The following is a 17,530-nucleotide window of genomic DNA, read 5'->3' as shown; positions in this document are numbered from 1 at the left end:
CACAGTTTTCCAGAGGCAATGTGATGTGTGATATTGTAACAGATGGATGCAGAAACAAATATGAAAACCCAGCTGTCATCTATTAAGCCAGACATTAAAAAGATATTCAAAAATAAAAAAGAATGCCACTCTTCTCACTTATTTTTGTCGTGTAGTGGAAAATACAATTTTCATACAAATATGCTACTTATGTTAACATATTTTTATTGTTATTTTAGATAATTTCAAACTAAACATTTAAAAATTTATCCATTTAAATTTCTAATACAGTAAATATTCAAAAGATGTCATCCACATAGACAAAAGTTCTTTGAGGTCACCAATAATTTTTTTTTTTTTTTTAGCCGCGCCGTGCGGCATGCAGGATCTTAGTTCCCCGACCAGGGATCGAACTCGCACCCCCTGCAGTGGAAGCTGGAGTCTTAACCACTGGACTGCTGGGGAAGTCCCCAAGGTCACCAATAATTTTTGAGTGTAAAGGGAAACTGACACAAAAAGTTTGAGAATCATTGCTCTAGGGACTAAATCAGAATCAGAGTAGGAAGTATTAACTAGTTTGTACTCCTGTCCTGTCACACAAGACAACTTGCCTTCCCCTAAAGAAATGATTTATGTTCAGAGCTCTGAATTTTTCCTTGTGCTGTTCTCTCAGTTTAGAATGTCTGTTTCCTTTTCTTTGCCTGTCAGAACTCTGCTCGTCCTTTAAGACATCTATAACCCAAATTTCACGGGCTTAAGGTGATATAGGTCCTCAGCTGCCCTTCTCAGAAGCTGCCCAGAATCAAGGGTGCTTATGCTCCTTCCCCAGTCTCTTTCTTTCTTTTTTTTTTTTTTTGTGTCCCAGTCTCTTTCTTATTTATTGTCTCATAGTTTCTGTGGGTCAGGAGTCTGGGCTGGCTTAACTGAGTCCTCTGCTTCACAGGCTGCAGTCAATGTATCGAATGGGGCTACGGTCATCACAAGCCTCAAGAGGGAAATGATTTGCTTCCAGGCTGACTCACATGGTTGTTGGCTGGATTTAGTTCCTCACTGGCTTTTGGCTGGAGGCCTCCCTTAGTTCTCTGCCACGTGGGGCTCACTGACATGGAAGCTTGGCTTCATTAAAGCATGTAAGCTAAGGAGGCAATAGAGAAAAGTCCAGTAAGATGAAAGTCTGTTTTTTGAATCCCCATCATGGAAAAAAAATTTGCAGTATTCTATTTGTTAGAAGCAAGTCACTAGGTCCAGCCTTCATTCAAGAGAAGCAGATACACAGGGGCATGAATAGCAGGGTCATTGAGGGCCATCTTCAAAGATAGCTGCCTCACTCATTTTCCCAGATAATGCACCTGAAACTCAGTGAGGTTCAATAACAATAATCAAGGTCACTCAGTTAGTAAATGGCAGAGCTGGATGTGAACTTAAGTCTTTCTGACCCCACAGCTTACCTCTAGCACTTATTTCACATATTCTTTTTTTTTCTTCTTTTCATGCAAGTCTTTATTGGGGCCCCTGCTGCAGCAGCGGGGAGCGAGAACAAACAACAGGTTCCCTTGCTTGCTCGCTCCCTGAGGCGGGGGTGGGGTGGGGGGGTGAGCTTATTCCTTACATGGGGTGAGGGTAGGGGTGTGTCCAGGAGTCAGGCCGGAGGGGTGGCTTAGGTGTTTTGCCCACCTCTTAGGTGGTGTTGTGTGCAGGGGGCAAGCCGAGCACCCTACTTTTTCTCCTGGCTCTTCAAAAGCGGTAGTTGGGTTTTTGATCTCTTTGTATCTTTTGTCCAGAATTTGCTCCAACTGCACATGCATGCAGTTGTTTTTAGTCCCATACAGTTTCTTTGTATTCTGTTGCTGGAGGACAGCACGTGCAAGCATTGCAGCACTGCAGCAAAGGGTCCTGGGTCCCAGCCTGTCTCACTCCCTGCTGAGAGGCTCTACACGCTTATTCTTTTTTAAAAAAACATTTATTTATTTATTTATCTATTGATTTATTTATTATTTGGCTGCACCGGGTCTTCGTTGCGGCATGGGTGATCTAGCTCCCTGACCAGGGATCGAACCCGGGCCCCCTGCATTGGGAGCATGGAATCTTAACCACTGGACCACCAGGGAAGTCCCTACACACTTACTCTTTTTTTTTTTTTTAACATCTTTATTGGAGTATAATTGCTTTACAGTGGTGTGTTAGTTTCTGCTTTATAACAAAGTGAATCAGTTATACATATACATATGTTCCCATATCTCTTCCCCCTTGCGTCTCCCTCCCTCCCACCCTCCCTATCCCACCCCTCTAGGTGGTCACCAAGCACCGAGCTGATCTCCCTGTGCTATGCGGCTGCTTCCCACTAGCTATATATTTTACGTTTGGTAGTGTATATATGTCCATGCCACTCTCTCACTTTGTCACAGCTTACCCTTCCCCCTCCCCATATCCTCAAGTCCATTCTCTAGTAGGTCTGCGTCACACTTATTCCCATCACACTTACTCTTAAGGGGTAAAGGCTGAAGGTCTCTTCTGAAACTTCTTCCTGCTGGACAGGGGCCACAGATCCTAGCGTACCCTGGAGGTGTAGAAGTCCCTTGCTGACTGTTCCAAGGACCTGTAGGGACCTGGGTTGAACTCCTTGAGCCATCATGAGCCTTACTTCAAACTGTTGGAGTCTAAAAGACATGAACTTAATCAAAAGGTTAAACAAACAGGGGCTAAAAAGGAGAAGAACAACAATAGCTATTAAAGGGCCTAGAAAGGGAAGCAACCAGGGTAACTTTGGGAGGGCTTCCTTAACTGTTGACCAGACAGGGGGCGACGTTGCCCCTGCCAAAAAGCCATTCTGCTTGGTGTATATTTTTGTTAACCTCGGGGCTAAAGTTTCGCATGTTTCTCAATTTTTAGAATGGACGGTCTGGACCTGTTGGTCCCAGGTCTCCTTCTTGGACCGAAAAGTCTTACTCACAGGTTTACAACAGTAGGAAAGACAGCAGAGTACTAGGTGAAATATGGCATAACTCAGTATGACTGAAAAGAAAAGGGTTAGAAGAAAATGAAAACCTCCTGCCAGAAAGTTTTTTACACCTTGTGGTATCCAAGAGAACAAACTAGAGAGCGAGTTTTCAATTTCCCTGCCCATATTGAATAGCAAGAATTGGTGGTTACTTGTCTGCTGAAGCCAAGTGGCTTGCCGTCGAATTTTCTCAATGTTGGTTTCTACTTGGTATGGGCATAAGGGCTGCTTTCTTTACCTCCCGATCTGCCCTGTTGTTCCCTTGGGTAATTTGAGAATTTTCCTTTTGATGTCCGTGGTAGTAAATGACTGCTACTAGTTTTGGTTTTTGAGCCGCTTCTATGGGATGTAAACTCTTAGCCCCATATTTTACAGGGGACTTTTTTGGATTTAAAAGTCCTTTTTCTTTCCAGATAGCTGCATGAGCATGTAAAACAAGGAAGGCATATTTCCAGTCTGTACGTATGTTTATATTTTCTTTTCCCTAAGGTTAAGGCTCGAGTTAGGGCTATTAGCTCAGCCCTCTGGGCTGAAGTGTTAGGTGGCAAAGGTTTTGCTTCTATAACAGTATGCCATCAGTAAACCATTCTTCCTCAGGGTTTTCTATGGCCTGGTCTGTTAGATCAGGCCTACGGCATAAACATGGTCAAGGGTTTCAAGGCAGGAATGTATTAGCTCTGGGCTTTTCCGCCGGCATTAGTATAGCTGGGTTGAGGGTGTGGCAAGTTTTGAATGTTAGTTCTGGGGAGTCAAGGAGTGAAGCCTGGTACCTAGTAGGGTGGCCTCCAGTTAGCCAGTGGTGGCCTTTAATCTCCAGAGTCCCTTGTACTTGATGAGGGGTCTGGACTTCCAGCGGCTGTCCAAAGGTAAGCTTGTTAGCTTCTTCCACTAATAAAACAGTGGCAGTTCCCACCTGGAGGCAGCCAGGCCAACCTCGGGCCACAGAATCTAGTTGTTTGGCAAAATAGCCTATATGTTGAGGAGCTTCTCCTAGCTGTTGTACAAGGACCCCTCGGGCTGTCTCCTATTTTTCAGCTATGTACAAGATAAATGGCTTTTTTTAAACTGGGGACACCCAGAGCAGGAGCTCTGGTGAGGGCCTGTTTGATATTATTAAAAGGTTTTTCTTGTTCCCCAATCCAAAGTAATGGTTTTATATCTGGGTCTTTAGTGGCTTCATATAGAGGCTTAGCCATTAGTCCGAATTCTGGAATCCAAATTCTGCAAAATCCTGCCACACCTAAGAAAGTACAAAGATGTTTTTTTGTCTTTGGGGTGCTGAGGCCTAATATAGCTTGTTTTCTATCTGGAGATAACTGTCGACTTCCAGGGCTTATAATATATCCCAGATATTTAACCTGTTGTTTTGAGATTTGTGCCTTTACTTGGGAGACCCTGTAACGCCGGGTCTCAAGGAAATTAAGGACTTCAGTGGTATTTTGATCTGAGGCTCCATGGAGGGGCTACATGTTAATATATCATCTACGTACTACAGAATGGCCCCTTCTTTCAGGTGTATTTCCCTTAGTTCTTTTCCTAGGGCCTGGGCGAACAAGTGTGGACTATCTCGAAACCTCTGAGGCAATACTGTCCAGGTATATTGTTGCATTTGGCCTGTGTGGGCGTTAGTCCACTCCAAGGCAAACAGATACTGAGATGAGGGATGAACTGGGATGCAAAAGAAGGCATCCTTGAGATCAAGCACAGTAAACCATTTGGCATCTCCAGGAATCTGGACTAATATAAAGATTGGCCACAAGGGGATGTATAGGGACCACAGCCTCATTTACTGCTCTAAGGTCTTGTATCATTCGATATTCCCCATTTGGCTTAACAACGGGCAGAATAGGGGTATTGCATTGAGACGGACAGGGCACTGGGAGGCCATGTTTTAAGAATTTATCCATGAGGGGTTGCAAACCTTTTTTTGCTTCCAACTTTATGGGGTACTGTCTCTTGTTAGGATAAGCGACTTCTGGCTTAAGGCTAATTTTTACAGGTTGGATGTTTATAACCTTCCCAGGGATTCCTTTGTCCCAAACTGCAGGGTTTACTGAGTGTAGAATATGGCTGTTAATAGGACCTTGTTCTTCCAGCTGATTTGTCTTAGTCAGAATCAAGAAAAAGGGCTGCTCAGGACCTCCTAATCATAATATGGCTCCGAGGCAGCCCAGAAGATCTCTCCCAGTAGTGGGGTAGGACACTCAGGCACAACTAAAAAGCCATGTGAGATCAAATGCTGTTCAAATTGACAAGTGAGCCAGTGAAGAAACGGGTGGAAGGCTTTCCATCAACACCAGTCACAGTACAACTTTTGGAGGAAACAGGCCCAGTGTGAGAGATCAGGACAGAGTAAGTGGCTCCCATATCAATTAAAAAACTGGTTTTCTTACCTGCCACCTTTCTCAAGGACCACCCGGGGCTCCTCGATGGAGATAGACATCTCGTTGTGGGGAGCCGTCAGAATCCCTGGGCTGCCTCAGTCGTCCAGCATGCTGTCTCGGGAGTGGGAGCCCCCCTTCCTCTTCAGGACTGAGGACAATCCCACTTTCAATGACCTTTTTGTTTGCAGACTGGGCATGGACCAGGGGGTTCCTTTTGGCACTTTTGGGCCCAGTGGCCGGTTGACTTACATGTGAAGCATTCCCCCTTGCTGTTTTACCTCCAGGCGGATGGTTAAACTTCCTTGGCCCCCTTGGGTCGTCCTGAGGTTGCAAGACATGGCTGACAGCTATGGCCATCAGTTTAGCTTGAGCGCTGGCCTTCCTGTTTTTACGTCGGGTTCTCTCTTCTTCCTCAGCTTGATCTCGATTATTAAATACCCCAAAGGTCCTCTAGGAGTTGGTGCATTGGGGTTTGGAAGCCTAATTGTAACTTTTGGAGTTTCCGCCTAATATCAAGGGTGGACTGGCTGATAAAATGTTGTCCCAGCAAGGATTGATCCTTGCGAGTGGATGGATCAATGTTAGTAAATTTTCTAAAAGCCTTCACAAGCTGCCCCTGAAAGAGGGTTGGATTTTCTTTTTCTTCTTGGGTCACTCCTTTAAGCTTTTCATAGTTAACTGGCTTTCTGATACACTTTCTCATCCCTTCTAATACACATTGGATCATGTGCTTCCTGACTTCTGTTCCCTCTCAGGAATTATAATTCCAACAGGGCTTCTGATTTGGGACTGCATCTCCACCCATAACAAAATGTTCGGATTGGTCCCTGGCAAGCTGGTCACCGTGCCCCTGGGCTGCTGCCCAAATTCTCTGTTTTTCCTCAGGGGTACAGCAAGTAGATAGGACTATTTGGACATCCTTCCAAGTTAAATCAAAGGCCAGAGTTAGGGCCTCAAACCCTTCAACAAACTTACTGGGGTCTTCAGAAAACCTGCCCACTCTCTTTTTGCATTGGGCTAAGTCAGTTAAAGAGAAGGGCACATGTACTCCGATTGTCTCATCACCATTTGCCACTTCCCTAAGAGGGCATAATTTTCCCGATCCTGGGTGATAGGATGTTCCATTACAAGTTACCCTGGTGGGACTAGTCTCTCCTCCCTGGGGTAACAGAGGGTATAAAGGGACACAGGGAGGCGGAGTTTGGGAGCCGTCAGAGGGATCTGGAGAAGTAGGTGCCTCTGGGGAAGTAGGAGGCTCTGGAGAAGCAGGTAGCTCTAGAGAAGCAGGGGAAACTTGGTTTGCCCCCCTGAGAACTGGGGAAGGTTAGAAGGAGATCATCTAAAATGTCAAGAGTGCTTTCTGATTCCCCAGGCTTTTGATTACAGGAGCTGCTTAGAGCTGGGTTTTGGTAAAGGACCATGAAGGCTTAGACATAATGAGCCTCAGTCCATTTTCCCATCTGTGACAGTAAAGATCCAATTGCAAGATGGTATTGTAATTTAGAGGCCCATTTTCAGGCCATTCTTCTCCATCCCCCAACTTATATACAGGCCAGGCAGTGTGACAGTAGAGTTTAAGTTTTTCCCTTTTCAGCCCATCTATTTTTAAAATTTCAATTTTTAAGGATACATTCCAGAGGTGTTTCTCCTGGCTTAGAAGAGGTTCCTCCCGTGTTGAGTAACCTGCAACCAAGAGCGCTCCTAGAAGTGAAGTCTGGCATCTCAGAGACGTTTTACCAGGAGGCTTTTGTTGGAAGGGGGTCAAAGTGTCCTCCGAATTCCCTTCTTACCTAATGGGATTTTTGAGCATCCTCTACTCTCCCACTGCTGAATCAGATGTCTCTTGTCATCAGGCCCTCGTGCAAGGGGTCCCTGATAGGGGGCATTTGAACCAGTGCTAGTGCATTGCCAGGGCTCTCCTTGAGGGGGATCTGTTGTCTATAAAGCTTGTGTCCTGTAACAGTTTTCCCTGTGTTGGGGTGTATTCCTCGAGACTGAACATCTACAAAGCCTAGGATGTGTGCTGCTTGGATATGGGCTGCTTGGAAGTGGCCAGCCCAATAGGTAGTCTGTAACAAGGTATAGGCTGCCAAGGCCTGGAGTGAAGAGGGTCCTAGAGGTGCAAAAAGGAACTCCTGGAGGAATTGGAGTTGGCTGCAATGGAAAATGCCACGGGGGTCAGGACCTGAGGGCCTAGAGGTGGGAGTATTCCCACAGGGGATTTTTTGGACATAGAGCAAGTTGAGAAACTAGACAGAAGAAGAACCCAAAACCCTTTCCCTTATCTTTTTGGTGGCTGTGATAAAATTGGGGAGAGCCTGATGATTCCATCTCACACAGGCAACAGTGAGTTTGGACAATGTTTCCCATATAATTTAACATACCAAATGAACCCAATTAGGTTAGGATCTCTCTTTGGGATATTCCAGGGGCCCCTTGAAGCACCCCAAATTTAACTGGAAGTCAAAAGAATTTCAATTGGAATTTGATATTTGGGAAGTCTGTCAAAAATCTCAAAAAGTTTTAAAACACCTGGTCAGATAGAATCATAAGTCGCTGTGAAGCAATTATTCCTTGAGCTAAGGTGAAAAAAAAAAGATTTCAAAAATAAAAACAGATCACTTAAAGGCACAGAAACTCACACAATCTGATATCAAAAGCGGCATTCCAGGAAAACTTTGTTCTCTTATAAGAGAGAGAAACCAAATCCAGTCTTGCATCAGCCTACTTTTAATAAAATCCATTTACCTAATTAAATTTAATCCAACCTTAGAAAATCCTGACCACATACAAAATTCTTTTCTCAACGTTCCTTTTCTGCGAACCTTCTGCACCTTTCTGTAGCCATACTTTATCCCTCATTCTTTCCATTTAGAAACAGCCAGCTTTAGGACAAAATCACCTTTTTTTTCCTTTCAAGAAAATATATTTCCATTCCTCATACCTTCTTTTCTGACACATCCGACTTTCCTTAAGCAACCATGAACTGTCTTTTTCGTTAGCATTCTATAGATTGGTAGAGAACATCTCAAGGTGGCACCAAAGAGCTTTAGTTTCCCTCTCACAAGAAGACAAAAGTAGGTAAATTTAGACCTGTTTAGCAATTAAAGTTCTCAACATTTTATCTTATTTGAAATGGTCTGGATATTCAATGACTTCCTATCATTTAACTTAATTTAAAGTTACCAAAATTTGGAGGGATTGTTTTAGATGGACATTTCCAAAACATAATTATTCCTATAGAGTTTACCAAAAAGTTCTTATCCCAGTTACATTTACTTAATAAGTTAATAATATCAGGTAATTTTCCCTGTTGACAAATTTCATAACAAAAACAATATGCACTTACTGACTTCAGTAACCCTAGGTACAATAAAAGTATTATACTTAATGTTGATGGCTCTAAAGACAGGTCTGTATTAATTAAACCCACAAGCTTAAGTTAGCTTTAATACCAGATATTAATTCAATATTGAGTATTTTCCAGATCACATGAACCCGAAATGTATTCTGGTGAGCCTCTTTTATATTTCTGAGAATGTATATAAGTGCTTGATTTCCTTTAAGCAAATTAAATACAGCTCATTTACAAGTTAATTTTTATATGAAGACAGACAGAACCAGAGACCTCATAGTTTTCCTGCTTGAATTTAAAATGGCTCTGTTTTTTCTTCTTCAGTCTGGGGGACTACAGATGAATCAGGTAGTTCCTGAGAGCCCAGGCAGAATAGTTACACTGCAAAGGCAGAGGAGAGAGATGCAAGCTCTTCCAACCCAGGCACAATAGTTACATTGCAAAAGCAGAGGAGGGAAAAATGCAAGCTCCTGTCTTTTTTTGTTTGTTCTTTAAAATCCCACCAAGTAACCCAAGGTTGGAGTTTCAGGCAGTGTGGGCTGCATTTATATTTCAAGGTTTAAATACTCCACCATGCCCACAATTTCGACAGAGACTTGCAGAAGCAGGTGGACAGACAAAACTACGTAAAACAAAGATACCAATGACAAAAACTTAAAGACACAAACAAGAAGTTTTCAGGATAAAGGGGATGGCAGTGCAGGTATAAGGATCAAGGGAGGGCTTCCCTGGTGGCTCAGTGGTTAAGAATCTGCCTGCCAATGCAGGGGACACGGGTTCGAGCCCTGGTCCTGGAAGATCCCACAGGCCGCGGAGCAACTAAGCCCGTGTGCCACAACTGCTGAGCCTGTGCTCTAGAGCTCGTGAGCCACAACTACTGAGCCCACATGCCATAACTACTGAAGCCCGCGTGCCTAGAGCCCGTGCTCTGCAACAAGAGAAGCCACTGCAATGAGAAGCCCGCGCACCGCAACGAAGAGTAGCCCTTCTACCAGTAGCCCTGGTTCTTTCTCAACCAGAGAAAGCCCGCGCATAGCAACGAAGACCCAACGCAGCCAAAAATAAAAATAAAAAATAAATAAAAATTTTTTAAAAAAGGATCAAGGGAGAGGTAAAGGGAGGAGGGACAGATGAGACTGTAAAAGAGAAAGAGACAGCAGGAAAATAAAGGTGAGGCTACTGGGATGATAGGACTTCCAGCCACTACAAGATATGAGGTTTAAACCTCTATCACTCTCATAAATCTCCTATCAGGGAGAGACTGCTGGACCAGGGTCTGCATGGTATGAGGCGAGCCTCTCCCACCTCTGCTTGTCACCCATCAAGGTGAGCCATTGCTGGCCAGAGGGAGCATGGTCTCACAAGCTGAGAGGAGTGATGCGGTAGCTGCCCGATGTCCACTCTCCCGGAAGGAGAGGACAGAAGTAGGAGAGGATCGAGAGAGGAGAAGCAGAGAGATATCAGGAGAGGGAAAAGGACAAAGGGGAGGGGAAAAGCATTGCCTGAATGAGGGTACTGAGGCCCCCAGGGGCCAGGAAGGCAGACTTACCAAATGCGGTGATGCTGAAACAAGAGGTTCAGGTTGCCACTTGTCACCCTTGGGGAAGCTGCATTCAGTGGTCCTGGAGATGCCCAGATCCTCTCCCCAAAAGGTGACAACAGCCCCACATTAGGCGCCATAAATCTGATACCGACCAGGGTTCTTGACCTTCCCCAATCAATAGAAATTGACCGGAGGCCAGACAAGAAATTCAGGCAAGGCTTTACTGGGGCCCCTGCTGCAGCAGGGGGGAGCTTGTTCGGTTCATTTCATATATTCTTACCTTGTCACTTGGCTATCTCCCTTATTCAACTGAAGCCTTATTAAGGGCAGGGAATGCTTATGTTCCTTAAAGTGACAAAACTGTTGGTGAATAGATGGATGGATGAATACATGAATCAGTTAAAATAGTCCATATGTTGGAACTGTGCAGACAGAAATTGCTGGACCAGGGTTCAAAATAAAACAGGACTGTAAAACAGAGCATGGGTCCAAGTGGGAAGGGAGGAGTGGAAATGAGCAGAGGAACATCCCAGACACACTGCTGACCCCTTGGAGTTTCTCACATTTTTTACCTTCTTTGTGAAACATAGCCTATGTTTTGGTGAACAGAGGCAAATCCTGAATATTGCCAGAATTTAGACAGAATGGCTAAGAATGCTCAAAAGGCATTCTGAATTAAGCTAGATCTACTTCCCACCCCAAATGTACTTAACCTGTGTATTTATATGTATTTAACTCAGAAATGTCCTAACCTATGTCACTGTGCTGCTTAAAAGGGGAAAAAACGGTAGCAGCCAAAATATTTATGCTAAAAGAGGCTGAAGGAGCAAAAAACTTCATGCAAATCTGAATGTTTGGATTATTTCTTCACCTCACAATAACTGAGTTATTAACATATTAATAAAATATTGCCTGCAAAAGGTAACATTTCTAATAACCCTGATTTTTTTGGTGGATATTTTGATATATATTTTATCCATGTAGTTCCATCGTTCCTGCTTTTCATGGAGCCTCTGTAAGATGCTTTCAAATATGATGCTATGCTATTGAAAGGGGATTGGCTTCCGCCACGCTTACCAGTTAAGTGAGAGCTCTCGGAGAAATAGTTGCTGGACCTATCACTTCCTTTCTTCTACTGTACACTTCGATTTTATGTTTCTTCTGGTCAGGGTCTTGTAGAAGGCACAACTGAAGAACTGAGTAGAAGCAGTAATAGTGCAGCCTCTTATATGAAGGGGAAGAAACTAGCAGTCAAGAAATCCATAGTCTGGGACTGTTTGTGACATCTGCACTTAGAGCTGGACCGAAAGTATTAACCCACTTTACACAGCAATCATCACAAAGAACTCTTTCTGAAAAGTGGGAGTGGGATTAACAACACTCCTGAAATATAAATTTTTGAAGTTATTCTGTTGACTAGATCAGTGCAATATAAGAATCTACCCTAGAGAACAGTCACCTAACCAGTGGTACTAGCTTTTGTTGTTTGCCTAAAAATATGAGCATAGCAGCTAGCTGAGCAATTCCTCCATGGCCTGAGTACCTAGAGACATAAATTTAATGGCTAAGCCCTGGAGCTCTAACTATCTGACTGTCCCATTTTAATTTCCAGTTCTGTTAATTCAGCAAGGAAACTTACAGAAAGTTATCTGTCTCCAGAAAATCCTACGCTTATGAAAACGTTTACACACTTCTGCGAGATTCTGTAAGCTTGCCGGTATTACAGTGTTGAGAGTCGTTATTTGGAAGCTTAGTCCTGAGAGGAGGAGGACCAAAGGTGACGGTCTCTGCAGTTTAAGCATTGTACAAGTAGCGGCTTCCTGATAGTGGAGCTGTGCATTTAAAAAATTCTGCAGTCGTCAGAGAGAAAATATTTTTTTTTTCTGCAACTTTTGCTTAAGTGCTCAGGTTGTTACTGTTTATAGGATTAGGTAGGTCATTCACCATTGTCAAGTTACATTTGCAATTGCTGAGCAAGACTCCTTTAGCCATAAAACTATGCTAACCTCTCCAGGACATTCATTCCTTAACTCTTTGCTGACAGTACACAAGTTATCATATAGCCTGCATGGGAGCGTGAGGTACAGTTCTATTTTCAGCTCACCCTCTGGCTTGCTCTATAACCTTGGCAAAATCACCTCTAGGCCTTGTGCCACAGACCTGCCATCTATCTGTCAGTTTGGGCTGGTTAGTAACCCTCCTCTGGCTAAGTCAGTGGAAACGATGAATTCTGAAGTTGGGCAATTAAGAACTTTGATGTGCCCACTGAGAGTCATTTACAATATTAATTCTTTTCTCTGTGAACTTTTCTCACAGACCAGTTCTTGAACATTTGTTCACATTTTTGCTCTAATAACACTTCAACAAACACTCAGAACAATTTTTCTAAAATTGGACAGCCCAACTACATTCCTTCCAGCCCTGCTGCCAAGAGAGAATGGATGTTAATTTTTCCATCTTACCTATTCATTTCCATTCCCTCCAGCCATTATCCACAGTGTACCTGAACATCACTTCCACTGGATTTTGCTGTGGCAGGGGCTTAGCCATGATCCATTCGTTCTGTTTTAGTCAGTGGATGGGGATCAATATTGTTAGAACAGACGAGAATTTTTTCTTTTTAAATTCATACATTTAAGCCTCTCCTAAACGTAAAACATCTACATTTACTTCATGTTATCTTCTCATCCTTATGTAAGGCACATGTCAGGTAGAGCTTCCCTTCCCTCTGTAATCTAAATAAGGTCTTCCCGAACATCCAATCTGGGCATGTAGAGCTATTCCCAAGATTACCGATAATTTCTGAGAGACTCACTTTCTTCTATCTTCCCTGGCCCTGAGCCCCTGTATCCAACGGTGCTGTCCTTTCACTATTCCAACTGCCTCAACTTCAGTCTCTTCCTCAGTTTCTACAAAACTCCACTCACACAGAGCTTTAGAGAGGTTTTCAGATTTGAGAAAACAACTTAAAATTTATATATTAGACACTCCTACTCCTTTAAAAGTCCCATTTCCCACCCAGTCACCAGAGACTTCCCACCAACCTTTAGTCAATGCAGCAACCCAGACTTTTCCTCCTCTCAAATCCTCTCTCCCATCCCTCCCTTGCTTGGCCCATCTCTTCTCCCTCCTCTCTCGCTCTCTCACAGGAGCAAAAATAAATTCCCCCCGTGTTTCCAGGCAGAGCAGCTTTTCTTGTGTTGCTAGGGCTTCTGCTCATACCCATGTTTTCAGAGTCTCACCTTATACCAGAAACAGCTTATGAGGATATTTTCCCAAACACAGTTGTTTTTTTTTTCCTAAGAAGAATTCTGGTCCCATTTATTACTAAATTTCCTCCTCTTTATACTCAACAGTGTACATGTATTTATGTACAGTCATTAGAGTTTAGAAACTAATTTGTATTCTACTTTCTCATTATTTTGGATGTACTTTTTCCCATTCATTAATGCAGTCCATGTTTGCTACTTTACTAAACACCCTTCCAATTATCATGTATTTGAGTTATTTCCAGTTTTATTTTGTTTTGCATCATGAATAGTATTGCTATAAACATTTAGTGAAAATTGATTTTTCTCATTTGGATTATTTTGAGGTATCCCCAAATGCGGATTATGGAACAAATATGAATAATTTCATAGGTCTTGTGTTTTGCCTCAGTACTTTCAAAGACAGTTGTCCTAGTAAATAATTTTATCAGTTTAGGAGTTAGCCATTTTTCTTAGCTCTGCCAATATTCTCCTTTGTATTTTCAATTAGCCTTGCAGTAAGGTTAATCATTTCCCCAAGATTAACTTCTCTGAGTTTCTTCATGTATGAAATATTTGGTCACATACTGTGACCTCTTGTTTAGTGAAGTCTGTGTATTGGTTCTGTTTTTAACACTTTTTTTGAGATATAATTCACATACTGTATAATTCATCCATTCAAAGTATATAATTCAATGAATTTTAGTATATTCAAATAGAACTATGAAACCATCACCACAATAAATTTTAGAACATGTCATTACCCCACAAAGAAACCCTGTACCTCTGGTCATTACCCCCAATCCCTTCATCCACCTCCAGCCCTGGGCAACCATTAATCTTTCTGTTTCTATAGATTTGCCTATTTTTGGATATTTCATATAAATGGAATCATATAATATGTGGTCCTTAGTGACTGGCTTCTTTCACTTAACATAATGTTCTCAAGGTGTTTCCATGTTGTAGCATGTATTACTCCTTCATTTATTGAAGAATAATATTCCATTACATGAATATATCATATTTCTTTATCCATTCACCAATTGACAGGCATGTGGGTTGTCTCTACTTTTTGTCTACTAAGAATAATGTTGCTATAAACATTCATGTACAAGTTGTTGTGCGTACATTTATTTGGGAGTATATATGTAGGAGTGCAATTGCTGGTAACTCTATGTTTAACTCTTTGACTGTTTTCCAAAGTGGATGCACCATTTTACATTCCCACCAGCAGTGTAAAAGGGTTCTAGGGAACTTCCCTGGTGGTACAGTGGTTAAGAATCCGCCTGCCAATGCAGGGGACACAGGTTCAAGCCCTGGTCTGGGAAGATCCCACATGCTGCGGAGCAACTAAGCCCATGCGCCACAACTACTGAGCCTGTGCTCTAAAACCCGTAAGCCACAACTACTGAGCCCACGTACCAAGACTACTGTAGCCCGTGCGCCTAGAGCCCATGCTCTGCAACAGGAGAAGCCACCGCAATGAGAAGCTTGTGCACCGCTGCGAAGAGTAGCCCCCGCTCACCACAACTAGAGAAAGCCCGCGCACAGCAACGAAGACCTAACGCAGCCCCCCCCCAAAAAAAAAAAATCAAATCCAGTATGTGTAAAAAAAATAATAAATTAAAAAAATAAATAAATAAAAGGGTTCTAGTTTCTCCGCATTCTTGCTGTATTAGTTTACTAGGGCTGCCAAAACAAAATATCACAGACAGGGTGGCTGAAACAACAGAAACTTACTTTCTCACAGTTCTGGAGGCTGGAAGTCCCAGAACAAGGTATCAGCAGGTTTGGTTTATCCTGTAGTCTCTCTCCTTGGCTTGGAAATGGTCACATTCTTGCTGTGTCCTCACATGACCTTTTCTGTGTACATGCATATCCCTGGTGTCTCCTCCTCTTTTTACAAGGACACCAGGCATAGTAGGTTAGGTCCCCACCCTCATGACCTCATGTCACCTTAGTTACCTCTCTAAAGGCCCTATCTCCAAATATATATATTTCCAACAATTAAGAAAAAAGACTAACATTATTGAATAGAAAAATGGGCAAAGGATACAAACAGAATGTTTACAGAAAGGAAATTTCAAAAAATTAAGTTTGATAAATACTGTACAAAGAGATGTGGTGAAACAGGTGCCCTGATAAATTGCTGTAGGAGCATAATTGAAACAACAATTTGATGGAATACTGTGCAATCATTAAAAACAATGAAAGTTGTCCAAGATATAGTGGTAAGTGAAGAAAAAGCAAGGTGGCAAAACTGTGTAGAGTACAGTGTGTATGTGTGTGTGTGAGAGAGAGAGAGAGAGGGAGAGAGGAGACTGAGGGAAGAGTAATGAGTATATATATATATATATATATATATATATATATATATATATATATATATATATATATATATATCACAGAGTCTCTCTGAAAAGATATGCAGGAAATTTGTTAACAGTGGTAGCCTCAGAGGTAAGAAAACCAGGGGCAGTGGATGATGGAAATTTCCTTTCATTGCATATCATATATTTTTGACGCTATTGAAAAATTAACTGTCACATATGCTATCTAGTCGTCTTTAAGGAATAAAGAAAAAGAAAATGATGCGTGGACTGTTCTCCACTGTGAATCATGGCCACTAGAATTCCAGGGTATCATGCCCTTTAGCTCTCACCTGGCCTAAATCTCCTCCATGCTCTCCTCTCCTCCATTGCAAAACATGACTTTTGATATTGGAATGCACCCCATGCGGGCTCCCCTAGTTACCTGTTTCCTTCTGCACCCGACTGTCTGGGAGACCCTCTAAAGTAGGGGCTGTTTCCCATTGTCATGCGTCCGCAAGCACTGGAGCTGGGCCTCGATAGGTGTTCTATAAACAGCACACGAAGAAATGTTTGTCTAAAAAGGGAAAGAAAGAGACCCCGCAAGATCAGAAACGTGTCCCGCACTTCTTAGACATTCACAGATCTGAAACCCACTATTCCACGCCGGGTCAAGTGGAGACCCGGGCGCCTCTTGGTCGGCGGGGGAGGACCTCGGAGCCCGCGGCGTCGCTGGGAAGCCTGGTCCGCTCCGCCCCGCCCCTGGGTTCCTGCGCTCCGCGCCCATTGGCCGCCCTCGGGGGTGAGCGGCCCCGCCGCGCCGTTCCCTGCGCCCTGGGGCCGAAGGGGCGGTGTGCGCGGAGCGCGGAGAGCTGCGCGGATGCTGCAGGAGCGCCTCCGGCAATGCCCCGGCACCGCGTTCCTGCCGGGGCTACAACCCGGGCGGCAGCTGGGGCCGCGGCGCCGAGCTACGTCTCCGCGACTGCCGCGGCGCCGCCGGTTGCGGACTCGCTGAAGCGGTGAGCGCTTCCTGGGCTCCCCGCCCCTTTCTGTGCTCCGGCTCAATTGGCAGTGGGTGGGTAGGCAGGGGCGGGCGGGCCGGCAGGGTCCGAGCCAAGGCATTGTCGCGTCGCGGGGTTTGGACCCCGCACCCCACTCCACCCGGTGACTGTCACTCTCCAGTCGTCTCGTCTTTAGCGCTAAGCAAGTTGTGTTTGCGGAGGCGCCCAGCCGGTCGGCTAGCAGTGGAACGCCTCACGGGCACTTGTCACTCGACTTCGCTGTCCCAGTAACTCTTCTCGCATCTGGACAGGCTCCGTGGACGCGGCGCTGCCCGGGCGGGTCTTAGGAGATTCCGATTATGTAAATAATCGTTGCACTGCGGGGTATTGGAGTCGGGGTGGGGTGAGGAGGGGTCGCCAGAGAGCCTAAGTTTCGCTTTAAGTCAATGAAATAGCTCGGATGAACTCAAGCTCTTTCTAAAGATTTCTCTTTTAAAAATTTACACCGTAGAATTGCATAATATGCTGTATTTCAGCCAAAAATAGTGTTTGATATCAAGGTAGTCGTTTAAAGGCAACACTGACACTTTTGTTTTCTAAGTAACACGTTTTGAGCTTTCTTTTTTTAGAGTAATACGTTTCTTTCATTAAAGGAATTTCTCAAAGTACAAAACAACAAAGGAAAGAAACCATGCGTCTCAAAGTACAGAAAA

General features: G+C 43.7%; 1 long non-coding RNA gene across 4 annotated transcripts; it reads right to left on the bottom strand.

Moving 5' to 3' along the window:
• Positions 1–254: 254 nt before the first annotated feature.
• On the bottom strand, positions 255–16,534 carry LOC103000812 (uncharacterized). 4 transcript variants are annotated; one of them, XR_009009839.1, is made up of 6 exons: positions 16,474–16,534; positions 16,262–16,364; positions 15,248–15,403; positions 5,371–7,940; positions 2,462–2,636; positions 255–1,114 (listed from the first exon to the last, which is right to left on the bottom strand). It is a non-coding gene; the product is annotated as an uncharacterized LOC103000812 (long non-coding RNA). The 4 variants fall into 4 exon arrangements; XR_009009840.1 differs by having other exon boundaries at positions 5,371–6,280; positions 6,992–7,940; positions 16,262–16,514; XR_009009838.1 differs by having other exon boundaries at positions 16,262–16,514.
• Between the last annotated feature and the right edge of the window lie 996 nt (positions 16,535–17,530).

This window comes from Balaenoptera acutorostrata, chromosome 12, assembly GCF_949987535.1.
Source record: "Balaenoptera acutorostrata chromosome 12, mBalAcu1.1, whole genome shotgun sequence".
Lineage (NCBI taxonomy): Eukaryota > Metazoa > Chordata > Mammalia > Artiodactyla > Balaenopteridae > Balaenoptera > Balaenoptera acutorostrata.
The sequence above is the reverse complement of the archived record's forward strand: the minus strand, read 5'-3'. Positions and strand labels throughout refer to the sequence as shown.